The sequence below is a fragment of the Artibeus jamaicensis genome, unplaced genomic scaffold, assembly GCF_021234435.1.
Source record: "Artibeus jamaicensis isolate MK-2021 breed Jamaican fruit bat unplaced genomic scaffold, CSHL_Jam_final contig_558, whole genome shotgun sequence".
In the NCBI taxonomy this organism is placed as follows: Eukaryota; Metazoa; Chordata; class Mammalia; order Chiroptera; family Phyllostomidae; genus Artibeus; species Artibeus jamaicensis.
The window spans coordinates 802,581-829,063 of NW_026521886.1; the positions used below are offsets into that span (position 1 = coordinate 802,581).

At 37.1% G+C, this 26,483-nt stretch overlaps 2 protein-coding genes across 2 annotated transcripts in view; one reads left to right on the forward strand and one right to left on the reverse strand.

Moving 5' to 3' along the window:
* FILIP1L (filamin A interacting protein 1 like) overlaps positions 1 to 3,196 on the reverse strand; it is a 54,504-nt gene extending 51,308 nt beyond the window's left edge. The window contains exon 1 of the mRNA XM_037160854.2: positions 3,090 to 3,196. The gene's annotated coding sequence lies outside the window, so the exon portion shown is untranslated. The remainder of the gene's footprint in view (positions 1 to 3,089) is intronic.
* Positions 1 to 26,483, forward strand: part of CMSS1 (cms1 ribosomal small subunit homolog) — a 378,052-nt gene that overhangs the window by 56,813 nt on the left and 294,756 nt on the right. The window lies entirely within an intron of this gene.

A 26,483-nucleotide genomic window follows, 5' to 3' on the forward strand; every position in this document is an offset into this window, starting at 1 on the left:
GCTGCTGTCCTGTCTTGATCTGCTAAAGCATCTGAGAGAACAGTCATGAACAGGGGAGTACGTCCCCATATCTGAAAAGGAACCAAGGGACTTTCCTTGGTGAGCCTTCCCACTTTTGTTTGCCAGGCTTTCTTTCCCAGTCAGAGATAACGTTAGTGCGTGAGTCCAGGGAGAGAAAATACCAACTCTGTTTTTAAGAAAAAGGGATGTAGGAGTGCTTACAACAGTGTTGGTGACCATCGCTAGGAATTAGTGTATCTAACATCCAAAGTAGAAACTGACCGGCCAGAGGAGGTTCAAAAAAGCTTTATAGCCCACATCAAGCTTAAGGATTGGGTTGGTGGCCCAGATACACTGTAATGATGGCAGAAGCAGTCATGGAAATATTTCTTCAAAAGTTTGTGATGCTGGCTGTATATGCATGCAGTGTCTCTTCATCTCTAAATCCTTATTTAAACATAATTTATAAAAACTAGTTTAAATTAAAGCTAAATTCATAGTCAAATACAAACTAAATTCTGAAGACATTTAAAATTAATGATATGCCCAAGAGGATAGGTAAGATGTGCTAGATGTTTTAAAAGATAATGACTGGCTATGAGAACAACAGATTTCAGTTTCTAAAGCAGGTTGAAACCAATATTTCTTTATATCCTCAGATTATCCCTCCACAACACCCAGTCTTTTATACACAGCTCTCTTCCTGCTCCCCTTCCTTTTCCCCTTACATAGGAGGCTGTGTTTTGTTTCCTCTCTTCATCTTATAAAAGCATTTACTTTGCCCTGAAGCACTAGATATAGACAGAACATGGCCTAAGAAGAACTAATGGAATTTTATTCTTCCACATTTTATTTTACCTCAAAATACATTTATTACCAAAGTCACTTTTGGGAAATGGGGGAGGAGGGGGTAGCAGAGAGTCCTAAAGCAAAATTTACAGCCTTTTGAGAAAGCAAGTTAATGGTAATTGCAAGTGGACTTGAAAATTAGGAAGGTCAAAGCTTAATTCATGTTTTTATATTGGATGTTACTATAGACTCCATCACAGCATTAGGAAAATATCACAAAGATACCAGTGGCTTAACAGTTTTATGGTTTAATCACCATAAGAGAGCGAGTGAATTTAATTAAGAATAAAATCAATATATGCTTTATTTGGAAATGTAAAAAGTCACATTAATTCTATGTATAACATTTTTTCCATCATATAGATTGCCCGAAGGACTAAGAAATGCTCACTCAGAGAGCCAGTGTGGCATTGCATATCCACGATAAACCTTGTTTAACTTCGAGTTGTAAAAGAGGTCTTACATGGATGATTTTCTTTGAACATGCTTTTAAGTTAATAAAAGGGAAACAGTATGGAATATTGAAGTGTGTCATTTAAATTTTTTTCAAAATTGATGCCTGCCTGTTTTAAAAAATAAAATGCAGACTCTGGGAAACACAGCTGTTCGAGCTTTGATAGAGGTTATGATTTCCAACAGTCGAGCTACAGTTTATGTACAGATGGTACTTTGGGTATAGCTGGAACAATAATTGATGGTTTCTGTTTCCCTCCTCCTCCGTTAGATTCAAAAGGGTGGGATACCTTTTTCCCAAGGCAGGAATTTTTCAGTTTCCAATTACAGCCTATATCAAATAAACAACTTTTCTATTGCATATTCCATACTTCTCCACAGTGACCTGGGTGTTGGTCCCTCTCTCTTTTCATTATGGTAGGCTTCCCTAGATTTGAAATAATAGTTTTAGGAAAATTCTACTTCTTGTTACTAACCTATAGTTTATACAGCCTATCTTCAGGACAAATAACATATAATTTCTCTTTTAGAATACTAAAACCAAAATCTTGTATTGCTCTAAACAAAATTAGCAACAAAAACAAAATCCTATGAAGCAAAAATGGTAGGCACCAATGTCTTATACTTTAAAAAACTCACACAGGAATTACTAGAAACACAGATATATCCCAATTTAAGCATATAAAAATATGATGTTTCAAATGATAAATAAAACAGGCTATTTTAAATGGGGAATAATTCTGTCACAATTGCTTAAAAGTTTTGTTCTACAATATATGTTCAAATCAAATAAAGTTTGAGTGATAAATCAATTTTCATTTCCAATTCCAGTGTTTTTCACTTGACACAACATATTTTATTTTAGCTATTATGCTTATTTTCATTCTGTAAAATGTGTAGATTTTCAGCATCTACTAAGTGTTCAATTATCAGACTTTATGGGTTCATTTATAGCAATAGCCTGTTCAGGGTTTCAGTGTAACTACTTGTGGTTTGAAATGCCACTGATTAGCAAAAGTCTCCCATAGGTTTTATCTTTTAAATTAGTTTTGTACATAATACACTATTGCCCAAAATTTACTCTAGAGAAACTAGTTTATCTTTAATTTTCAGTTTAGTATGTCATTTATTCACTGACTAGAGTTGAAGTAAAAAGTTATAGCTCAAAACTGTGATAGTTGTTACTTCCTTTTGCAAACTGACGTACACGTTTAAGACAGGATAGCGTATGTAAGATTTTTTTTTTGTAACTTAAAGACTTGTATTTCTCTTAATTACAAGCTGTATTCCCAGCAGGAGTTTTTTAGTCTTTTATATTAAGATTTACAAAAGGCGTGTGGGCGGGTTGGGGGTGTTTCACTAACAAATCCACTACCATGTGGCAGTGTTTCACACTCTGCTCTTGTAAAACTTAAGGGAGTTCTAGTCCGAGGGGAGAGATCAGGAGTTGTATTGCAAATATACTCCCCTCCACCCTTTCCCCAAAGATTTCTTAATGCAGGTAGGATTCCATGTGTAGCTCACTTGGGAAGTCTGTGTAATACATAATTATACCCCACTTCTCATCATTTAAAATTAAATCCCAGTCTGTTTTCTCCATGGAAGAAAACTTTTACTTTCAAATTTTGTAGCAGTTGGAAAATGTTTTGAACCTAGAGTTCACTGGACGCGCTTTTCGAAACCTGTCTGCAGTTCATGATGCTGACACCTTTAAAATCCACCTACTGACTATCTGGCATTCTGACAGTAGTGCCCCTTGCTGGAGCAGAGCGGCTCTCTCGGCTTACCTGAGCTCCCCTCGCCGGGGCCGGGCTGGGGCCGCAGTCGCGCCGCACTGCCGCGAGCGAGCTGTGCGCGCTCCGGGAGTCGCCCGAACAATGCGAGCTGGGCGCTGAGCGCGCCCGGCCTATGGGCGTTACGTCACTGCGCTGCCTTATAAGGCGCTCCGCGTGTGCGGCGGGGACGGCAGGGGCGCGGGTGACAGCCAGCCCGCGGCGGCGGCAGCGCAGCGAGCGCCGGAGTCCTCGCGGAGACCGTGTGAAAGGACCCCGGGTCCCAGGTTCCCCGCGGAGAATGGGCGGCGGGCCCGGGACACCGGAGCCCTCCTGCAGGACAAACCAAGTGTTTGCTTTGGGTTCATGGTTAATCCGCTTGTAACTTTTCTTCCTCTGCTGTTGAGCTCTAAAGTTTCTGTTATTGCTTTGGATTCTTAAGTACACATCCTGTTATTAAATATTTTTAAATTTATTAATTTTATTTTTAATTAGTTTATATTAAATATTTAGAATTAGCTTCAGGCGTACAGCATAGTGGTTAGACAATCACGTACTTCACACACACACACACACACACACACACACAGTTTTTCTATTTAAACTTTTGTAAATGCATTTTTTTACATTTGTCTTTTGATTGCTGGGGGGAGTCAGAAAAGGAAAGCCAGAAGTCTTTTTTTTTTTTTTTTGAGACATCTCTAGGGGGGACTTAGACTTCAAACTTTCTCTTTCCTCTTTGTAAAGAGTAAGGGTCCTCAGAGGATAGTATTTTATTTCCTGATGATGTAACTACGAAACAATTCTTCAAGTGATGATGGGAAGGCCAGATGAAATCTTATTTTTTCAGTGTTTTTCCTGAAAGAACCTCTTCGTCCCTCATTTCTGCTTCCTGTGTTTTAATGAAAGTAGAACTAATTAGTTTGTTTGGGAGGGAAAATATTTATTAAAGAAGTTAAGTGTTTTCAAGACAAAGTATAAAAATAAGTTTAGAACTGGCTTTAATCCACTTGTTCTCTTCCACCAGCAACAAAATAAAAAATAAAGATATGAGCAGAACAAGGAAACTGACCAAATATTACTGAATTAAGCCTGTTACCCTGTAGTATGGGGCAGATTTACTTACATAAATCCTTTTTATCTGATAAATGAGATTTAGCCTCCCAATTACTTTGCACATCAGTAAGAGAGGTAATCTCTGAAGTACCAGCCAACTATATGAATCTGCTAAATAAATTAGAAATGTGGCTGCCTTGTTGGCAAGCTTCATAGGAATTGAGTAGTTTTTGTTACTTGAGTCTATTTAACTCTTTTTAAATTACATTAAGATAAGATTGCTTCCTATTATGATGTACATATGTTTATAAAACTAGTGTTTCCTTATATTTTGTCACACAAGAATAATGAAAATAGTGTGCTTGTTTTTTAGTATGCAGCAGGGAAAGTCTGGTTGCAGAGAATGTAAAATTAGTGAAAATGGTGTGCAAAAAAGATACAGGGCATAAAAATAAATGTGTGTCATCATTGCTAAACCATGGGCTCACTTAATCACTCTGCCTACCTACTGGAAAGCCTAAATTAAACTAACCTTTACATTTCATATATACTGTTTTAAGAGATGAATGACCATCCTCTTCAACTGAATTTAATATTTGATTAGCAGTGTCGTAATAACCTTTTAGATGTTGGTTTGTCAGTTTTACTATTCTTTATACTTGTAAAGTGCATTTGAATCATTTTAGTCTCATGCTTGTGTTGTGCTTACTAAACATCCTTTTTGAGACTTTTATGCTAGATTTCTTTTGTTGCAAATAAGATGAAATTATTGTCATGAAAGTTACATGAAGCATAAGCACCTGAATCTCAGCTCCAAACTGGTAACACAAACTACTTTTACTTCATGCTGGTATTTGTAACTTGTTTTGCCTCCTTTTTTCTATTGGTGGGTACAGAGGTTTCTTAACATTTGACACTGCCTTTTATTTCTTTCTCACCTTTTTGTACTCATGCTTAGCCCTTAGCATTTATATTCATTCTTTTGACTTCCAGTTTCCCTGTAAAATTTGCCAGTATTATTTCCTCCTTTTTTTTTTCCCACTTGGGTAACTGCGAAATGGAGAATTTAAGTGGATACAAGAATTGTCTAGGGCTTTTGTAGCAAGAGAAAGAAGGGTGAGGACTCCTACTCCTGTGCCTTGCCTGGTGCCCTGTAGTACTGGTCTCTAACCCAGTTATGACTCAGTGTTCCAGCTGAGGTTGCAATATGTGAACACTCTCTGTAGGAGCCAATATTAACTCATTTATTGGTCTTTTAATTCAGATGCACACCAAACACTGTACTTAGTGTTCTACATGTAGTCTGTCATTTAACCTGCACAAAACATTTTGAGGTGGTGCTAATCATACTTTTCAGATAACACATTTGGAAAGGTTAAAATGACTTGACCAAAGTCACACTGCTACTAGAGTAATGAATGCAGGGATTTGAACCAGACTTACTCCCATCTTCTCTTAATGGTTTAAGATTCTCTCAAAGGTGTTGCTGGTAAAGAAGTGTTCTGATTTAACTGAGCAGTTTGCATCTCTATTTTCCAGACTGAATGTTGAACTAAGAATACCAAGACTCTCTTCCCAGGCCGCACACTGAGCTGCCCTGATTGTGCACTGACTAACTGTAGGGAGTGTGTTGTTCACTTGGATCTGTCTATTCACTAAGGCAGTCTTCTTGATGATGTTAGCAACGTGTCTTGTTCTGATGAAATTAGAATGTTATGACAGTTTCCCAAATGACAAACTCCAGCCAGCCACTGGCATTGTGCTCCATTGGCCCTATAAGTTGAAGAGTAGACTTTTATTTCTTTTCCACTTTCTACCAACATTGTCTTTGAGATGTAATTTTGTTCTCTTGACTTCTGACATATATTTATTATGAAAAGAATGGGTAGAGTTATGACCACTGCACCTCAGTCTTGGCTAAGAAAATTTTACTTCCTTTTACTGAAAGTTTTACTCAACCATTGCTATACGACTCTTCTTATTTTATAATCAGGAATTTCTTACAAATAATCATATCTACAAATCAAAGTCCTTTCTTCAACTAGTAATCTGGATTTATGATCTGAATCAGCAGTAGGTTTAAGTTGTTATTTGGAAATAGTACAAAGGAATTTTCCTACCAATCTAATTACCATCTAATGTGGAAGAAGGGTTTGTAGGCCGCAAGGCTGACAATTAAGACGTATTGATTTGATTGAACTGTATAAAGTCACTTTTGTTAGATAGTCAAAAACATTTGAATATCAACAATTTCTCACGATTCAAACTAACACCAAGTTATCACAGTGACCACAGCAATTAGTATTAGTAATATCTGTAATATTCATATTATTTAACTGTTTTAAAATACTATTAACATGTTACTAAGCATGTCAAAGCTAGTTGTTCTTTGTGAAGTAACTGTTCTTATTTTCTTTCATGTCCTGTCTCCCGGCCTTTGTTTCTTCTTAGGACTGGTAAAGTCTTCTAGTCATCCACATAAGTGCCAGAGAGGTAGTATTCATAATTGATGGAATCTTTCTTGCAGTTGCCCACAATTTTTATTACTGGCTCTTTCATCACTTCAGGGGTGATGTACACTGCTGCCTGAAAGCTGTGCTTCAGGATATGGGATGGTAACGCTAACTTCAAATGTTGGCTCTTTTACCTCTATAACAGCATATGTGGTAACACTATAACATGCAAAGGAAAACAACAATTCCTAATATAAACACGGTCCTATATGAGAAACTGAGCAGAGTGGAGACAGATCCAGGACAGCATGGGAAGAAGCAGAATTCTGTGATCCTGCATAGCCTTAGGCTGGAGTTAATTGGCCAGAGTGCCCCAGTACCCTTGGCACTAATGTATTCCATCTCATGGAATATTCTGACACCTCACTTGCATCCTTCTTGCAAAACAGCTTTGCCTCCTAGCATTGGGCAGACCTGCTATGGATCCAGTGCTGATCTCTCTGCAGCCCCACAATTTAGGAGAAAGGCCGAAGGGACTGAGCACACAGGTGGGCAGTTTTAGGACGGGGAGCCAAAAGGAAAGACTGAGGGGTAAAAGCATGTTCTCTCCATGCCGAGTGCAGTTTTCTAACTACCCTCTTCCTTTCAGTTCCCCAAGTGGCATCTGCCTAACTCTGTACACATAAATGCCCACAGAATACACATCCCCAGGCAGCACGGCACTTAACACAGCACTGAGAGCTTTTCACCAGCAGTTAATGACCAGAGAACTTGGATTTACCTATAGACCCTCTCACTTCTCTACAGCCCAAATCTCCTGTCCCAGAGCTGCATAATTCTTAAAGTTTCTAGAGCTCTGCAGCTGTTCTTATTCATAGTCCATCTAACTTTGATTTTAGAACAGGGACCAATTACCCTTGAGATCTCACTTGGGCTGATTACAGCAACAGTGTCAGTGTTAATAGTGAAGAATGGAAAGCCCTTTACTAACATGAAAATGAATGCTATTTTGTGGCTTTAAAATTAATTTTTTAATTCTTTGAGTTTAAAGAGAGAGGAAGGGGAGGAGAGAGAAACACCAATTTGTTGTTCTACTTATTTATGCATTCATTGGTTGACTCTTTCAGCTGCCCCAGTGAGGATCAAACCTGCAACCTTGGCTTATCAGAACAGCTCTCTAACTAACCGAGCGTCCCTGCCAGGGCTAAAAAGTAATTTCAGGATAGTCCAATGCCCATGATAATTTGCAAAATGTGAAACACTCAAAGACGTTTTATACTTAGTCCTGCTCTATGAATACTGCCAACTATTAACAATTTGATGTACTGTATTCCTTTTTAGTCTTTCTCTAAACATTTATAAAACAATTGTTTTCATACTCTGCCTATATGTGTGTATTATGTCTTACCTTTTACCTTTATTAAATATATTTTAATCGTGTGTAGACATTGGGTTATTTAAAAGCAAATATTTGTGTATTTCCCTAGAAATGGTGTCACAAGGTCAATCACTGCCTGTTTTCCCAATTATTCTCGCCCCCACACCCCAGCCATCCCACCCCACCCCACCCCACCCCAGTATTGCCATGGTTTTTACTCTTCACCAAGCAGGGAAGTCTGTATTTAATAGGGAATCTCCTGCTGGTCATAGATCTTCTGGTCTTGGTTTACATGGGGTGCTGTGAGTTGGCTGTGGGACTCTAGTGAGCTGCAAGTAGGTGAGCAAAAATGGCTTGGAGAGAATGAAGAATTGATCATATGATGCCACCATAGATTATTAAATGGGAAGCAGGAAAATCCTGCTATTTAGGTCCAGTCCATTTGCTTATTTATTCCTGCAAACATTTCGAGTTTCCTTGGTAACTAATAATAGTTTTGAGAAGTTGTTGAACTCACAAGTATTACTGCAGGAGTAAAAAAATCCTCAAATCACAGAAATTAGAGACGGAAAAGACCTATTAGATCATCTTCGCCCCTTGCCAGTACAGATTGTTCTCAATGCTTTGTCCAGTCCATTTTTTAAAGGGACCTTGTAGAATAGTTTGTACACCTTATCTGTTTTAAGAAATGTAATTTTAAAGAAACCACTCTGACAAATTTTCTGTGTAGTTGTGGAGCTTGATTTCAGGGTAAATATTTATGGAAAAAATACCTTTGAATTTAAAGTACAATTTAACAGGTTTTATTAGTTGGAAGTCATTGTAACTGTTAAGTATATCATTGGAAAATAGTCCATCAGCTAAGGGTAAATAAATGGGTAAGTTACATTTAGTATATGTTTTCTTTTGTCATTGGAAATTTAAATATAGCAATGAATGAGTAGTAACTTTTAATGATGTAAACTAATTAAAATAAATTTAGAAAGCTTGAGGAAATTAAGCACCTAAGAAGTAATGAAAAGTAAGAGTAAAACAGTTCGGTCTAAGATTAGTTTATGAAAGAGATATTTTTAAATCTCTTTTCCTGTCCCCCAATTCTGCTTTGTTCATTATTTTACAATAAATATTGCTTGATATGAAGGTGGCTTTTAACAGTAAAATCCTTTCCTTCTGTTGGGCAACTTCTTCCAAACCCCACCAAAGATAGAATTAAATTGTCTCATAGAGCACTCAGTGGTGGTGTTACAGACTAAATGCTTCAATTTCCCATGTTATGGCTAAAGATGCCTTCACTAGAACAAATGATGAACAGATTAAAACTAAGAAATATGCTTTGTTTTATTATGAAAGATGATTGTTTCATAAATCACATTTTAGAGTAAAAAAGGCTTTAAAAAACATCTACTCTATTTATTGCCTCCTCTTGTTCCTTCCTTTTAAATAGATGAGCTCATTGGAGCTCAAAGAGGCTAAAGGACTAGCCCCAAGGTCAACAGTAAATTGGTGACTCAGTCACTATGTTTTCTGGGTTTGCATGTCTGTGTTACAAAATGTCAAAAATAAAAAAAGGCTTAAACAGTGGGATTAGAACTGTCTAAAAGAGTATGTCTGAAATCCTAATTAATATTACATCAATTGACCTAAGTTTATACTAACTACAGAACTAATTTGGAGCATTAATGAACTAGTTTTTTACTTTATTGATTAACAATGCAGTTGGTTGTTGCATTTCTTTTAAATTGGAGATTTATATATTGCTGATAATCAACTCAAGCCATTAAGATTGTACATATGTTGAAAATTCTGGCCAAAAATTTAATGGAGAGGCCTAAACTCTTAATATTAATTCTCTGTTATTATTTAACACCATTGTCTTACATGCTTGTCAATTGTTCATTCTTTATGTGAGAAATCCTTTCATAATTTATGTCATTATACATCCCATCTACATCATAAAATATAGAATTGGAAGGGATTTCAAAAGTTGTATGTCCACCCTTATGATACTGAATTCTCTCTCAAGTGCAAACTTCAACTTTCTTTCCAGGAGTTGGTACATGCGCATTAGTTGTCATTAGTTTTATTAGTTAGTACAGAACAGTTGCAGGCATTTGTTACCCAACAAGTCCATTTTATTCCATACATAAAAGTGGCTACTTCATAAGTTAAATAGTTACAGTTTAAAACTTACCAAATTTTAATCATCTTCTAAAAAATTTAAGGACCTTAGAATACTGTAACTCTGAGCATACCCTCCCAATTAATATATTGTTGTTGTTATATATTCTAGTTCTTTTTTAACTCCACAGATGCTATCATCATCTATTATTATTCTTTTAGTCAGTGTTTCTTCAGATATACCAATATGTTGACCACTTTCTTTGCTCATCATTTCTTCTTTTGTTCCAGACTTCCATCTGGGATCACTTTCCTTCAATCTAAATGCATCCTTTGAAGTTCCTTTACTTGAAGCTGGCTCTTTGCAGATGCTCTCTTTTTATTTATTTGAACATGTTTTTATTTTATACCATTATTATTGGGAAGATTTAAATTTTGAGTACAGAATTCTGGATGGACCCTTGTTTTTGGTCAGCCTATTGAAGATATTATCCAGCTGACTTCTGGCACCCCATGTTACTGTTTAAAGTCGGTTATCAGTCTAAAGTCATTCCTTTTCTCTCTGGCTGCTTTTACAATTTTCCCTTTGTCTTTGATATTCTGCAGCTTCATTATTAGCCACTTAAGTATGCATTCATTTTTATCCGTTCTGGGTTTCATTGAGATTCCTGAATATGTGGATCAGTATCTCTTTTCAGTTCTGGAAAATTCTCAGCCAATACTGACTCATCAACTATGACTTCCCCAAATTTTTTCTCTCCTTACCTTTTAAAACACACACACGTTAGACCTTTTTACTCTTTCTTCATATGCCTTAACTACTGTTCCAGTTGTTTCATCTCATTAGCTTTTCACACTGTGTTGTATAATTTCCTAAGATTTTGCTTCCAGTTCACTATTCTCATTGCTGACCTGGAATTATATATTTCATTTTCAAAAGTTTCTTTTTTCCCCCTATTTTGTTTGACCTTTAATAGTCTGTTACTCTTTTTAAAATATATTTTATGATTATGCTATTACAGTCATCCCATTTTTCTTCCTTTTATTCCCCTCCACCCTGCATACCCCTCCCACCAGCATTCCCTTCCCACCTTAGTTCATGTCCATGGGTTGTATATATAAGTTCTTTGGCTTCTCCATTTCCTATTCTGTTCTTAACTTCCCGCTGTCTATTTTGTACCTGCCATTTGTGCTTCTTATTCCCTGTACCTTTTTCCCCATTCTCCCCCCTCTCTCTCCCCACTGATAACCTTCCATGTGATCTCCATTTCTGTGATTCTGTTCCTGTTCTAGTTGCTTGCTTAGTTTGTTTTGGTTTTTCATTTTAGGGTCAGTTCTTGATAGTTGTCAGTTTCTTATCATTTTACCGTTCATATTTTTGATCATCATCTTTTTTTAGATAAGTCCCTTTAACATTTCATATAATAAGTGCTTGAGGATGATGAACTCCTTTAACTTGATCTTATCTGGGAAGCACCTCATCTGTCCTTCCATTCTAAATGATACCTTTGCTGGATAGAATAATCTTGGATATAGCTCCTTGCTTTTTATCATTTTGAATACTTCTTTCAGCCCCTTGTCTCCTGCAAGGTTTCTCTGGAGAAATCAGCTGATAGCCTTATGGAAACTCCTTTGTAGGTAACTGTCTCCTTTTCTCTTGCTGCTTTTAAGATTCTCTCCTTCTCTTTAATCATGGGTAACTTAATGATGCCGTGCCTTGGTGTGTTCTTCCTTGGGTCCAACTTCTTTGGGACTCTCTGAGCTTCCTGGACTTCCTGGAAGCCTACTTCCTTTGCCAGATTGGGGGATTTCTCCTTCATTACTTTTTCAAATAAGTTTTCCATTTCTTGCTCTTCCTCTTCTCCTTTTGGCACCCCTATGGTTCGGTTGTTGGAACATTTAAAGTTGTCCTGGAGGTTCTAAGCCTCTCCTCATTTCTCTGAATTCTGGTTTCTTCATTATGTTCTGGTTGAATGTTTCTTTCTTCCTTCTGCTCCAAATTGTCAATTGAGTCTTTCCCTTCACTGTTGGTTCCTTGTACATTTTTTTTAATTTTACTTTTCATAGCCTTCACTTCTTCCTCTATTTTGCAACCATACTCAACCAGTTCTGTGAGCATCCTGATTACCAGTGTTTTGAACTCTTAATCTCATAGGTTGGCTCTCTCTTCATTGCTTAGTTCTATTTTTGGAAATTTGATCTGTTCTTTGGTTAGGGCAATATTTTTTTTGTCTCTGCATAACTGGTATGTTGTAAGTATTCACCAGGGCAGGGCAACCCACATGGCTGCGTTGTGGCACTGTCTGCAAGGGTGGTGTCAGAAACGAGACAGCGCTGCTCGCCTGGCTCGTGGCTGGGTTTCAGTTACCTCCCCTGCTACCCAAGCAAATTGGGCCCTTCTGGTACTGATTCTCAGATAGGTGGTTTTGTATATGTTCTAGGACATTGTAGGTCTCTCCAATGAACTCTCCTGTGAGGCTGGGAATTTCTCCTGCCACCCCAAACACCACAGATTTTTATAGCCCAAGGTTTTGAGGCCTTATTACCCTGGGCTGGAACCCTGGGTTGTGCAGTCTGTCTCACTCCCCAGTTGTTCCTCCCAGTTTATCTGCACACAAATGTGGGACTGCCCAGTCTGCCAGCCACTGCCTTGCCCCCCTTGTCCTCCAGCTGAAGAGCATCATTTCCCCCCTCCTATCAGTCCGAATAAATGTTTTTTTTTTAATTCCTTGTATGTCAGACTTCCATATAGCTTGATTTTCTGGCAGTTCTGGTTATTTTTTGTTTTTAGAGTTGTCATTGTCCTTCTTTTGGTTGGGCAAGAAAGCAAAGTGTACCTACGCCTCCATCTTGGCCAGAAGTGCTCTATTACTCTTTTAACAAGAAATGTTGACTTGCCCTTTTTGTTTTTAACATATTAAGTATGTTTTGTATTCTGTCTAATCATTGAAATGTCTGGAGTCTTTCAATATCAGCAGCCCTCATTCTACTGCCATTTCTTTGACTTTCAATCATTGTGCATTATTTTCTACTGTGTTTTTTGAAATTTCTCATATGAAGTCATACACCATAAGACTTTATATGTGGGCATTCTTTTAATCCTGGGCTGAAGGTGGCTTTCTCTAGAGAGGATTTACACTTATTTTTGTCAGATGCCAGAATCTCTAAGCCCAGGTTTTCACTTTTATTCAGTCCTTGATCTTTGAATGTCCCTTAATAACTTGTCATCTGAGAAAGGTATATTTTATAATATTTTATTTAGCACTTAAGTGGGAATTTTCATTTGTTTTGTTTTTAAGTGAGACAATAGCTTAGAGTAGCTAATCAACTTAATTGTCAGAGGTGGACATTAGTAAAATATAATCTAATATTGAAAATCAATCTGAAAAAAATGTATGAACTATCTAAAAGGAAATATCTCAAATTAATATGTCAGAACCAATTGTTTGGTCTTTGTTAGGCCCACATGTTAATGGAAATACAGGTCTGCTGTCTAGGATTGCTGTGATCTCCTTCCACTTCATAGTTATGTTTGTATTAAATATAATCATTTCTCTTGAGTTTTCACAGTTGTTACTCCTTGTTGAGGCAAACACAAAAAAGAGAGATGGTTTAAGAGAATTAAAGGAAGCTTCCTTTATACTTTTCATGAACCACTATGAGAAACCGAGTGTCACTGAAATCTCCTTCCCAGTGTTTCAAAAGGAAGTTATTCTCATGGGAAGCATGCCACTTTGTTAGGCAGCCCCAACTTAAATCCAAAAGCTTTTGACAGACCTTAGGCAAGCCTCTAATTTTGGATAGAATACCATATAATGTAAGATGGCTCCACATTTTGGAAGAGCTCCCAGCATATGGTGACTTTAACTTGTTTGTCTCCATTGAGAACCATCCTCCAAGTAGTCTAGAATGTGAGTAACCAAAAGGAAATGACACATTAGCTGGGATGCTTCCGCTGCAGGCAACAAAAAACCTGGACTCCCTTTGGCTCGAACAGTGGCTAAATATATCATCTCACAACAAAAAATCCAAACCTAGGCTTCTGACATGGCATGTTGCTTCTGCTTTTCTGTTTTTTTCTGGCTCTGGCCTATCACCCTGGATGGCTTTATCGATACATTGGTAGCAATATGGCCTCAGCGGTTCTAGGCATCATGTACAGACCCAGAGCTAAAAACAAGAAACAAGGACCGTCTCTTCTGGTGTCTCCTGAAGAGACAATAGACATTTCCCATAACTCTGTGCCTCCTCTGCCACCCACCCAAAGGTTTGCCCTTATGACTTATTGTCTGGAACTGTCAAAGAGAAGAAGGGCGACATGACTGGTTTATAGACCAATCAGATTTTATTCCTGACCTGAACATAGGTTCACACTCATGTAAGTCACATGGCCTCAGTGGATTATTAGCCTTGTTTCTCTTTTGTATAAATTCTGAGTACAACATTTACCTATAATTTTCTCCACAGCGGGTATGGAGACCCCTGTTGGTGCTGGTCCCCACAAAGAGAGCTGCAGGGATGCTATGCTGAGCATATTGTAGCATTGTTCACAGATTGGATGTATCGAATGGTACAAACAAACTAATTCAGTGGTCTGGACCTTCATATTGCTGTCTTTAAATTACTAGATGACCTGTACATACTTCTAAGTGAGTGAGTGACCCATTGTTCTATGAAGTAAATTTTAAGGCCAAAACAGGAAGTTAAGAAGTAGTCATATTTGAAATTCAATTTTGTACCCACAAATGCATGATTTTCACTTTTTGCCTCCCCCAACCCCAAATTAGAGGTGATCAGGCTTAAAACTTTGTGGCATTTAAGTCCATCAGTCTTTTTTAAAAATTATTTTATTGTTCAATTATAGGTGTCTGTATTTCCCCCCCCACACACAATTATCCCCACTCCAGCCAATCCCACCTCCCTCCCTTGCTTCCACCCTCCCCCTTGGTTTTGTCCAAGAGTCCTTTATAGCAATTCCCAAAACCCCTTCCCCCCATTATCCACTCTCACTTCTTCTCTGATTACTGTCAGATTGTTCTTAATTTCAGTGTCTCTGGTTATATTTTGCTTGCTTTTCTCTTTTGTTGATTATATTCCAGTTAAAGCTGAGATCGTATGGTATTTGTCCCTCACTGCCTGGCTTATTTCACTTAGCATAATGCTCTCCAGTTCCATCCATGCTGTCGCAAAGGGTAGGAACTCCTTTTTTTCTCTGCTGCATAGTATCCCATTGTGTAAATGTACCATCGTTTTTTGATCCACTCATTTACTGATGGGCACTTAGGTTGCTTCTAGCACTTGGCTATTGTAAATTGTGCTGCTGTGAACATTGGGGTGCATATGTTCTTTTGGATTGGTGTTTTGGTATTCTTAGGATATAATCCCAGCAGTGGAATTTATGGGTCAAAAGGCAGTTCCATTTTTAGTTTTCTGAGAAAATTCCATACTGTTTTCCATAGTGGCTGCAGTAGTCTGCATTCCCACCAACAGTACACTAGGGTTTCATTTTCTCCACATCCTCTCCAACACTTGTTTGTTGATTTGTTTATGATGGCCATTCTCACTGGCATGAAGTGGTATCTCACTGTAATTTTAACTTGCATCTTTCTGATGGCTAGTGATGCTGCCCATTTTTTCATATGTCTCTGGGCCCTCTGTATGTCCACCTTGGAGAAGTATCTGTTCAAGTCCTTTGCCCATTTTTTAACTGGGTTGTTGTCTTCCTTGAGTGGATTCATGTGAGTTCTTTATATATTTTGGAGATCAAACCCTTGTCCAAGGTATCATTGGCAAATATATTTTCCCATATAGTTGGTTCTCTTTTTCATTTTAATGCTATTTTCTTTAGCCATGCAGAAGCTTTTTCATTTGATGGGATCCCATTTGTTTATTCTTTCCTTTATGTCCCTTGCTTTTAGGGACATATCAGTGAAGATCTTGCTACGTGGAATGTCTGAGATTTTCCTGCTGATGTTCTCCTCTAGGACTTTTATGATGTCACAACTTACATTTAAGTCTTTAATCCACTTTCAGTTTATTTTGTGTATAGTGTAAGTTGGTGATTGAGTTTCTGTTTTTTGCATGTAGGTGTCCAGATCTCCCAACACCATTTGTTGAAGAGGCTGTTTTTACTCCTTTTCGTGCTTCTTCCCCCTTTGTCAAATATTAATTGACCATAGAGACTTGGGGTTATTTCTGGGCACTCTGTTCTGTTCCATTGGTCTATGTGCCTGTTCTTACAGCACTACCAGGCTGTTTTGATTACAGTGGCCTTGTAATACAGTTTGGTATCAGGTATTGTGATCCTCCTTCTTTGTTATTCTTTCTCAAAATTGCTGCAGCTATTTGGGGTCATTTATGGTTCCATATAAATTTCTGAAAAAAATCTATCAGTCCTGAAACTAAAACATCACTACAGTTTTGAGGAGGAAAAATCCCCTCTGATTTTTAACTCTTGCCATTAATTTTAGAGACTCTTCCTTGCCCTTAGCCTTTAGTAGCTATGGAATAGAAGCAACAGATATAGTGCTTTATTGGTAAAATCAAAAATTTCTTTTTTCTGTGAAAAGTAAATGTTAGTATTGTGTTGATCTTTTAATTTTTTTCTTTAGACAATATAACATTTTTCTGTAAGCTAAATGTATTCTGCTTATTCTCATAGAATATGAAATGCTTGACAAAGTGAATTTAGACCTCTTTACTTCTACTGCCTTCATAACACTATGCGTGGAAGATTATGTAGCTCATGTGAAGAATATCACATGTAAAGTTTTATGAGGTTTGTGTGAGAATGTATTGTTAGTGCTTCTTAAGAATATTAGCTGTAAATAATAATGAAATTCATCATTATGCTGACCTAGTGGCTCATGTTTCTATATGCAGTAGTTCTGGTATAGAAAAAATTGAGGTGATAAATTTACTTCCTTTCTCCCCAGATCATTCCCTTTCTCCTAATTTACTGTCATTCTTTTACCCTTAAAAAAATGGAAACTAGTTTTAGAGTAGAAACAGAGTAGTAACAAAATTGAAGAGTTTCAGTGGGTAGAAATGTTTTCAAGGGTTCTGTTGGCAATGTTTTCTGATTTTGCTAAAGCCTAAACTTTCTAGTTAGAAGAAACAAGCCACCTGTCTAAGGCTATTTATTGCCATATATTATTGCCAGATCATTGCTCTATTGATATGATTTGGTGAATAAATTTGTTTTAAATATCATAGAAACCATCTATTTGTTTTTGCATATTTTTAGTCATTTGTTATCTTTAAGTAGATGAATGTGAGTACATGCACATGTGTGCAAATGCTTGTTATAGTACCTGCTTGTGTATGTTTGTATGTTTTCATTATCACTGTATTGTGGTTGCTTTATCCTCAGCTAGAAGTTGGGAGAATGAGATTCTGAAGATAATTTTTAGGAGGGGATGACTCGAAGTTCTTAACAGTGTATTGTGACTATCAAGTGCATAGGTCTGCAGTCCTCACCTCCAGTCAGACCTTCATGTTTGATGGTCCTGGTCAGCCTTCGAAGAACAAAGCCTATGGCTGTTTCCAAAGAAGAGGTGGGGGACTCCAGGGTACCTGTGGACTAGGAGTGGCAATGCCTTGCTTAGATAAATGCAGGATGCTTTCTGTGTCTGTTCTTTTAAGGTGTTCCTAGGAGAAAATCTGGGGACTCTTAGGACACGTCCTTCTGTGTTCAGGTGTCTCCTTTTCTAGTAACAACATTTTAGAATCTAGGTATTTTTAAATGGTAAGCTCAAAAATATTATTGCACATTTTGTAGAATTTCAAGTCTTCTCTCCAATCTAAGACTAGATAATAGCTGTTTAAATATGAGATTTATGGATTTTTTCTGCCATTGTGGGCATCTAAGGATTATGTAGTTTGTTTGAAAGTAAGTCATCAGAATTGGCTCTCTTCATAAAGTACCTTCAAATGTCTTAATCTTCACAACCCTTTAGGCTTTTTAGGTAATTGATTTACATGTTTTTATGAAAGAAGTAAAGTTCTATACTAATGAGAATGATTTTTGTTTATCAATATCTCTTTATAGAATATATAGATATTTAAAAATATAATTAGATTTTACCACTAACCCCAAAGGCATTTAAGGTAAAAAATTTGATTCCCTCTTTTCTGAATCCACAAATGTTTCATTAATTTATGTACGGTTTTCTTCTTATTGAAGGTGAGTGACTAGACATACAGCATTTACTTATTAAATATCTACTATTTTAAGTGAGATAAGTTTGAGGAGAGGAAAGCTACTTAACATAAAACCAGCATATAAGTAAGGTTCATTAAACTTAGTTCCTTTCCTTTTCATTATTATATCCAAAGCTTGTGCTCTGTGGTGGAAAGTAAGACAGTCCCTTTGCTTCAACGAATTTACATCTAAGAGTTGGTTGGAGAAGTATTAATATGGAAGAGGAGACTGACTAGTTAAAAACTAAGTGAATTACACAGGCACATAAATCAAGTGCCCTCTCCATGCAGAGGGAGACCGGTCTGCATCTGGAGAGGTGTGAGAGAAGGTGGCACTCAACTTCAGGTAGAGAGTTCTGCCCCATTTCCTTCTCTGCTGTGGGTACATAAAATGTACAGTCACTGAGGAGGAGCTGATCTGGTGACAGTTCCGGCTACGCAGTGGGGATTCAGTGACCCCATTACTCTCATATGCTGTTCTCTTTTTTCCCTGAACAACCATTTCTTGTTCTTGGTGGTGATGGTGGGGGAGGGTTATGTTTTTAAAGTCTGTGCTGCTTATAGTTTCTTTCGCTTTTGGGATAATGCTCAATATACATAGATCTTAGAGCAATTTCCATTCTTACAGCGAGAAGGAAAGTGAATACTTTAATCTTCAAAGTGTAGGAAGTTATCCATCTTGCAGAAAAGACTTTCAAAGGTTTATTTGTAAGATTTTTCCCACTAAGTAGAGTTGACTCTCACACTATGACAAGAAGGCTTACTAAACCTACAATAAAGGCTGTAAACCTGTGTGTAGGTAGCTGTGATGGAATGGTGATATTGTAGCACAGTAACATAGTTCACAAGACTTATACATATGTGATTATTACAGCATGTGCTGAAGAACAATATTCTTGCAAATGCACAAAATTCAAACTATATTTGGAGTCAGCTAGCTTTGCAGGGACTAGCTGGGAGCTCATGTTTTACATAAAACATGATATTTATTAGTAAATGTGTATCATGTTCATACTTTGGATTCCAGGTGAATACCTCCCTGCAATATCCATGATAGCCCCTGGCCAACTGGCCTAGAGAAAATTAAGTAGCTCTGGAAATACACTTGCCTTCCAGGTGTCATCCTTTTGAGCGGAATGTGGGGCTGACTTTTTATATAGAGGGAATGAACCTTCAATAGTCAGGTGTTTGTAACCCAGAGAGTGCCTGTCTGTATTTTATGTAGCCAGAGTCATTGAACCTAATATATTTTATTCCTAGCTCTCCAAGGTTCAAACATGACAAGGTATTCATTTAGGCAACTTGCAGTTAACCTATGTTGATGGCTGGAAAAGCTGAAACTGTTCCCCTTTAAAGGATGAATCATAATTCAACAACCTTTGCAGTTGTCTTCATAGATTTAGTGGGCTGTCACTCAGGAGGACTGCTTTTTGTTTGTTACCATATCCATAACATATGAATGGTAATATTTGTGGATTCTTCAGGGTACTATATTTCCTTTCTGTGCATGACCAAGAGCTTATTTTTTTTTTGCCTATCTCCTTTAACAGAAAAGACCAAATTCCTAGTAGTAGTAGTATTAGCCAGATACAGTTCAGAAAACTTAGTTCAACAATAACCTAACTATTAGTCCATGGTAATGCTTTTGACCTATAGATTGGTTTCAGTAAGCCAAAATAGGACAGTCCATAAAGACTGAGGATTTCCAGCCAAGGTGGAGCCATAGATAAATACACTTTGCCTCCTCACACAACCAAAAGCAGGACAACAACAAATTTAAAAACAGAAAATAACCAGAACTGCCAGAAAATTGAACTGCATGGAAGTCCAACAACAACTTAGTTAAAGAAGAAACATTCATTCAGACTGGTAGGAGGATCAGAGATAGGCAGCCAGGGCAGAGAGGATGTGCAGCAAGGAGGTGGTGGGTGGACCGGGTGCTCCCACATTTGTGTGTGGGTACTGGAAGAACAACTGGGGAACAAGACAGGTGACTGGACCCAGGGTTCCAGCACAGGGAAATAAAGCCTCAAAACCTCTGGTAATAAAAACTGGTGGCAGGGGAAACTCCCAGCCTCACAGGAGACTGGGAGTTTCTAGAATGTACACAAACCCAGCCACCTGGGAAGCAGCACCAGAAGGGCCCAATTTACTTGTGAGGAGCAGGGAAGTGACTGAAAGCCTGTGGCGAGCTGAGAAAGCCGCATTGTCCCTTTTCAGACCCCACTGCCACATACAAAGGCTATGCAAAGTAAAATAAAGAAAAATTTTCAAGGAACCAACAGTGAAGGGAAAGACTCAAATGACAATTTGGAGCAGAAGGAAGAAAGAAACATTCAACCAGAACATAATGAAGAAACCAGAATTCAGAGAAATGAGGAGAGGCTTAGAACCTCCAGGACAACTTTAAATGTTCCAACAACTGAACCATAGGAGTGCCAAAAGGAGAAGAGGAAGAGCAAGAAATGGAAAACTTATTTGAAAAAGTAATGAAGGAGAAATCCCCCAATCTGGCAAAGGAAGTAGGCTTCCAGGTACATATTATACCAGACTTCCATATTTTTATCTCCATAAATACCTTTCATCTTTGTCAGAAAACCCATTCTTTTTTACTAATCTCCATAGTGTTTTCTCCTCTTGACTCTCAGGGCAATCAATCCCCTAGCAACCTGACTCCATGGAGCAGGTGGCGTCTTAAAAGACTGTAGGTAAATGTTGGATAAACTAGCAGAGATTGCTAGAAAAGAAGAGAATGTTGATATTTGGTGATGGTTTGACAAAGGAGCCCCTCACCTATGTTTGATAAAGTGCTGAGCTGTAAAGATAGGCTTTTTGTTGAGGAGGCATGTGGCTCAGTGGAAAAGAGAACCATTTGCTCTACAGGGAATTTCTGTGGTTCCATATTCTAAAGCATGAGTCATGGATGTCTTTATGATTACACATCCCTCCAAGCATATGAGGAATAAACTTTAGAGAAAAGGAAGTTAAGAGAAAACAGAGTGTGAATAACTGCTAATGGGGCTCTCTCTGGCTCCGTTCCGTCTGCCATTTCATCATACATAAAGAGGGTAGTTCAGAGATTCCTTTCCTGGCAAATAAGTGGCAACATATGTTTGAAACAGTGAATGGAAACTATAAGGAGAAAATGACAGGCATATGGCAATAGGAAGGCAAGGGAAAATTTGTTGCCCTCGTGTTAGCCACATAATTGGTATGCTCTTCCATAGAGGGGCTGTTTTACTTAAAAAGTCTCTGTGCCCCTTAGTGGAGCAGTCCTGTGTGGGGAATGTATATACTTTCTAGGGGTTTTGTTTTTGTTTTGGTTTGGTTTGGTTTGGGTTTTTTTAGAGAAAGGTTCTTAAAAGGAGAAAGAACCTAGTCAGGAAATTTGATTCTTTTTTCCCATTTTTTCCTATTCTGTATTAAAGTAGTAAAAACAAAAAATGGGGAAGCACTTAAGAAGAGTCACTTTGAAGGGCTGAAAACTTACTGTCTTCAGGCATGCTCTTATTATAACTGATAATTCTACAATAACAATATTTATGATATCTTTGTTGTCGTAGCAACTAAATCTTTGCTCAATAGTTTAAGATTCCAGAAGTTACCTTAAAGGGCAAGGGTTTGATTTTTTTTTGTTTCACAAACTACATATTAGCCAATATTTACCCTCTATCAGATTGAAAGCACATGATTTTCTTTGGAAAAAAAATTTTTCTTAACCAAATAAAGTCAATGTATATTAAGGGCACTGAAGTGCATTTTTAATTGCATGTATAGCATACATGGCTAATAAATAGGAAATATGTTTCAAGACTCTAAAATTTAATGATGGCCTATTGTTATATCAGTGAAAAATACTAGAGAGAAACATGATTTTTTTCTTAAAGTTTTTTTTTACTCAGAAATGATTATGACAACACAGCCTTTAAGTTTCTAGTATTTAATTAACTGCTTGATAAAACTTTAGTTGTTCAGGTTGTGGGAGGAAAATCAGTGTTATTTTTGATTTGGACCTTGATGATCAATAATATTAGCATGAACAAAGGACTTTTAAATATGTATGTATCTGTAAATATGGTTTAAATACTTGTCAATGCTATAAAACCCAGGTATTCTGTACCTTCTTTCCCACTCTCCTGCTTTATTATTATTAAAGCAGGGGATGTAAATATTTTATGTATATTTACATGTACAGCAGGACATGGCAAAAAGAAGACATGGTTAAGTTTTATATTCTGCCCACTACCGGTTTTTGTAGCACCCACAAGCTAAGAATGATTTTCACATTTTGAAACAGTTGGAGCCCTGGCCAGTGTGGCCAGTTGGTTGGCATTGTACTGCAAACTGAAAGGTCATGGGTTCAAATCCTAGTCGTGGCACATGCCTGGGTTTCTGGTTTGGTGCCCAGTTGCAGTGCATGTAAGAGACAACTGAATGATGTTTGTCTCTCACATCACTGTTTCTATCTCTTTCTCCCTCCCTCTCCCTCTCTCTCCCTCTCTAGAAGCAATAAAAGAAAAAAATTAAGTAGTTGGGAAATGTCAAAATAATGATATTTCATTATATGTGAACACTATATGAAATTCAAATGATAGAGCCCATGAAGTTATTTTTGGAACACAGCCACACCCATTTGTTTACATATTATCTGCATCTATTTTCCTGCTACAACAGTAGAATTGAGTAGTTGTGATAAGGCCATCTGTCCCACAAAGCATAAAATATTTAGCACCTGAAAAGTTAGCAGGAAAAGTTTTCTGACCGCTGTTCTGTAGCTGTGGCAACAAATATAGTTCAAAACAAAGCAAAAAAAGGGGGGGTGGCAACTAAAAGTTGTGCTTTATGTATATCAACTAATTGGTGTTTATTTGCCTGATACCAACATTTACATTTTTAGTAATAACTCTTTTTAAAATTTCTAATAGTTTACATTCTCTGAAGGTTAAAAGTATTGCCAAGACAGTTGATACCTTTTGATTAAGTAGTTAGGTAATGTAGTATATTTGAGGGGAAATCTATAGTAGTGAAAGTAGAAAACTAATATTTTGGTTTTGAGACTAATGGAAAGCAGTGAGGTTCTGAACTGGTTATATGTACTTTCCTATGTTCCTGTCACGTCACTTCTTCTCCTCTTGCCTTGCCCAGAAAGGAGGTGTTCAGAATGGGTGATGATGACTAATTGGACAATTCTCTAAGAAACCCCACCCCCATAATGTGTCAGAGCTTTTTGCTCAAGTGCATATGGCAAAACACCCTGAAGGGGTCCAGTGCTCGTGACTAAATGAAGCTTTTCTTGTCTATTATCACCATGAACAACTGAGGACTGACTATGTTAAGAAAAGATCCTACCTCCAATTTAGATGCCTCATAACTATTAAATTTAATATTCTAACATTGGCACTTTTATTCCTGAATAAGCCATCAAAATGTATTTCTAAAACATGTGTGTATGTAAAAGAATAAAAAATGTATTTCTAAGTAGACTTAATCTAATTTATCAAACTTTCAGAAAAAAGAAAATACTGAAACACAGCCTTGTATAAATTGTTGCTTATTTGAGAGTTTAGATGTGATACATGGGGGGGGGGGGGGGTTTGCATATTTTGAAAGGTTGTTAAGAAAATAAAAGCTGTATTTCCATATTGTAGGTAGCATTATTGTTTGAGATATGTTGTGGGTATATGGAATAAAAGATATTTTAAATAAATTGGTTGACATAGAATAGCGCAATACCCAGGACCTATGTTTGCTCTGATTCTTTATACTCAATCTGATCCTTTCCAACATCCCCTTAAAAATGGATACCTAAGAAGATTGGCTTAACAAAAAAAATTTTTTAAAGACCAGTTTCTAACAGATGGACTTTTTAAAAATACTATAATATATTATCTGTATATTGTATTGTGTAGTTCACCACCAAGTCGGATCTCCTTCCATAACCAGTTATCCCCCTTTAACCCTCTTTCGTAGACCCCCTCCACTTTCCCTCTATTAATCACCATACTGTTGTCTGTGTCTGTGAGGTCTTCTTGTTTTTATTTTTTGCTTAATCCTTTCACTTTTTCTCACCCAGCTGTGAAACCCTTCTCCTGTCTGATAGCTGTCAGTCTGTTCTTTATGTCTCATGCTCTTTGTATTTCGTTAGTCACATATAAGTGAAATCATGTAGTACTTGTCTTTGTGTGCCTAGCTTCACTTAGCATAATGCTCTCCAGATCCATCCGTGCTCTCACAAAGGGTAAGATTTCCTTCTTTTTTATGACTGAGTAGTATTCCATTGTGTAGATGTATTACAGTTTTATTTATCCATTCATGTACTGGTGGACACTTTGGCTATTTCCAAATCTTGACTATTATAAATAACTGTAGGGAACATAGTGGTGCACATTTTCTTTTGAATTTGTGTTTCAGGTTTCTTTGGATATATTCCCAGAAGCGGGAGCACTGAATCATGAGGCTGTTTCATTTTTAATTTGTTGAGGAAACTTCATTTGCTTTCCACAGTGGCTGCACCAGTCTGCACTCCCACCAATAGTGCACAAGGGTCCCCTTTCCCCACATCCTCGTCAGCACTTGTGGGTAGTTGATTTATTGATGACAGCCATTCTGACATGTGTGAGGCGATATCTCATTGTGGTTTTAATCTGCATTTCTCTGATGCTTAGTGGCATTGAGCAACTATTTATGTATCTCTTTGTCATCTGCGTGTCCTCTTTGGAGAAGTGTTTATTCAGGTCCTTTTCCAAATGGACTTTTGACATATATGTACTCACACATAAAAATGCATAAATACTTTTCATATTTTCCTAGTAGGTTTGTTTTGTTTTATTTTAATGTGACTTGGACTATCACACAAAAATATCAGAAGAAGGTACAATTAAATGAGATACATCTCACAAACACTGAATCTGGAGATCTCACAGAAGTTTAAGTAAATTTTAAGGTACTCTGTTATTAGGTGATTATTAATATTAGCACAAATCAGATTTCTATTGATATTTTAAATCACTGGAAAAGGGATGTGGCTAAACACACATACAGAAAAAATGTAGTCACTTCATTTTACCTAGGGCTTTAGAGACGGCACAATGAATGTGCTTTGATTGTATTAGGTGGATATTTTTATGTGTGCCTTTATTTAGAGCTTTAAACTAGAAACTCATTCCTTTTATCTAAAAATATTTTAAGAGAAAGTAATTTTTTATTTTTGTTGATCTTCATTTTACATCATATAAAAAGTCTGTTTAATTTAATTTTGAACAAACATTTGGTTGTAGTTTTTAATGTTAGATTACTGGTTTCCAATGTCAAGTTATACACTTTGCAGGTGTCTTGGTCATTTCTTAACATGAATACATACTTGTAGCCTTAATAAGCACTACTAATGCACTAGAGTAAAAAATGGAAATTGCATATTTTAAAATCCTATAAGAAACATTCCACCTAATTCTTTCTACAAAGAAGTTCGTCATGAATTATATTGACTATGTATATACAATAACTTCTGGTTATTTTAATGAAAGGTTTGGGAGTTTTGTGAAGTCTCTGATTACTGCTGATTCTTTTTTCTAGCAGTTTCCTAGCCTCTACTGCATCCTGAACAAAATATATCAAAGGTAAAAGATGAGGAATAACATACAAGGTATACTGTTTCCTGAAATTGTTATGATGGACATTTTGGACTCCCACTTCCATCTTAATTGTGACTCCACCGTGGTCCACCTTCGAGGCATCTTTCCTCAGTGCACATTAACATGACAGGGGTGGCCCTGGAAGCAGACTCTCTGTATTTGATCTTGAGTTTTTCATTTATCAGAGATATAAGCTCTCTGTGCCTTTGTTTCCTCATCTATAAAACTGAGATAGTGAGAGTACCTTCCTCACAGGTTAGTTGTAGTAAAGGAGTCATGGCCTGTAAGTGCTTAGAGTCATACCTACACATAGTAAGTAGCCACCTAGTTAGCCCTAATTATACATTGCTAAGATGCCATCTGTGATGTTCTGGTTCTATTGGATCTTTGAAACCCTGTAATTCTAAGGTCAGAGCAGTCTGGCTGTATTTTAGAATGAAATAAATATAAATGTACATGAATGCTTTTTGAAAAGTTAGAATGTACCACATCTAGAACAGTATTAGGCACATAGTAGATACTCAGTAAGTAAATATTTATAAAATGAATTAATTAAAAATTAAAAATATAC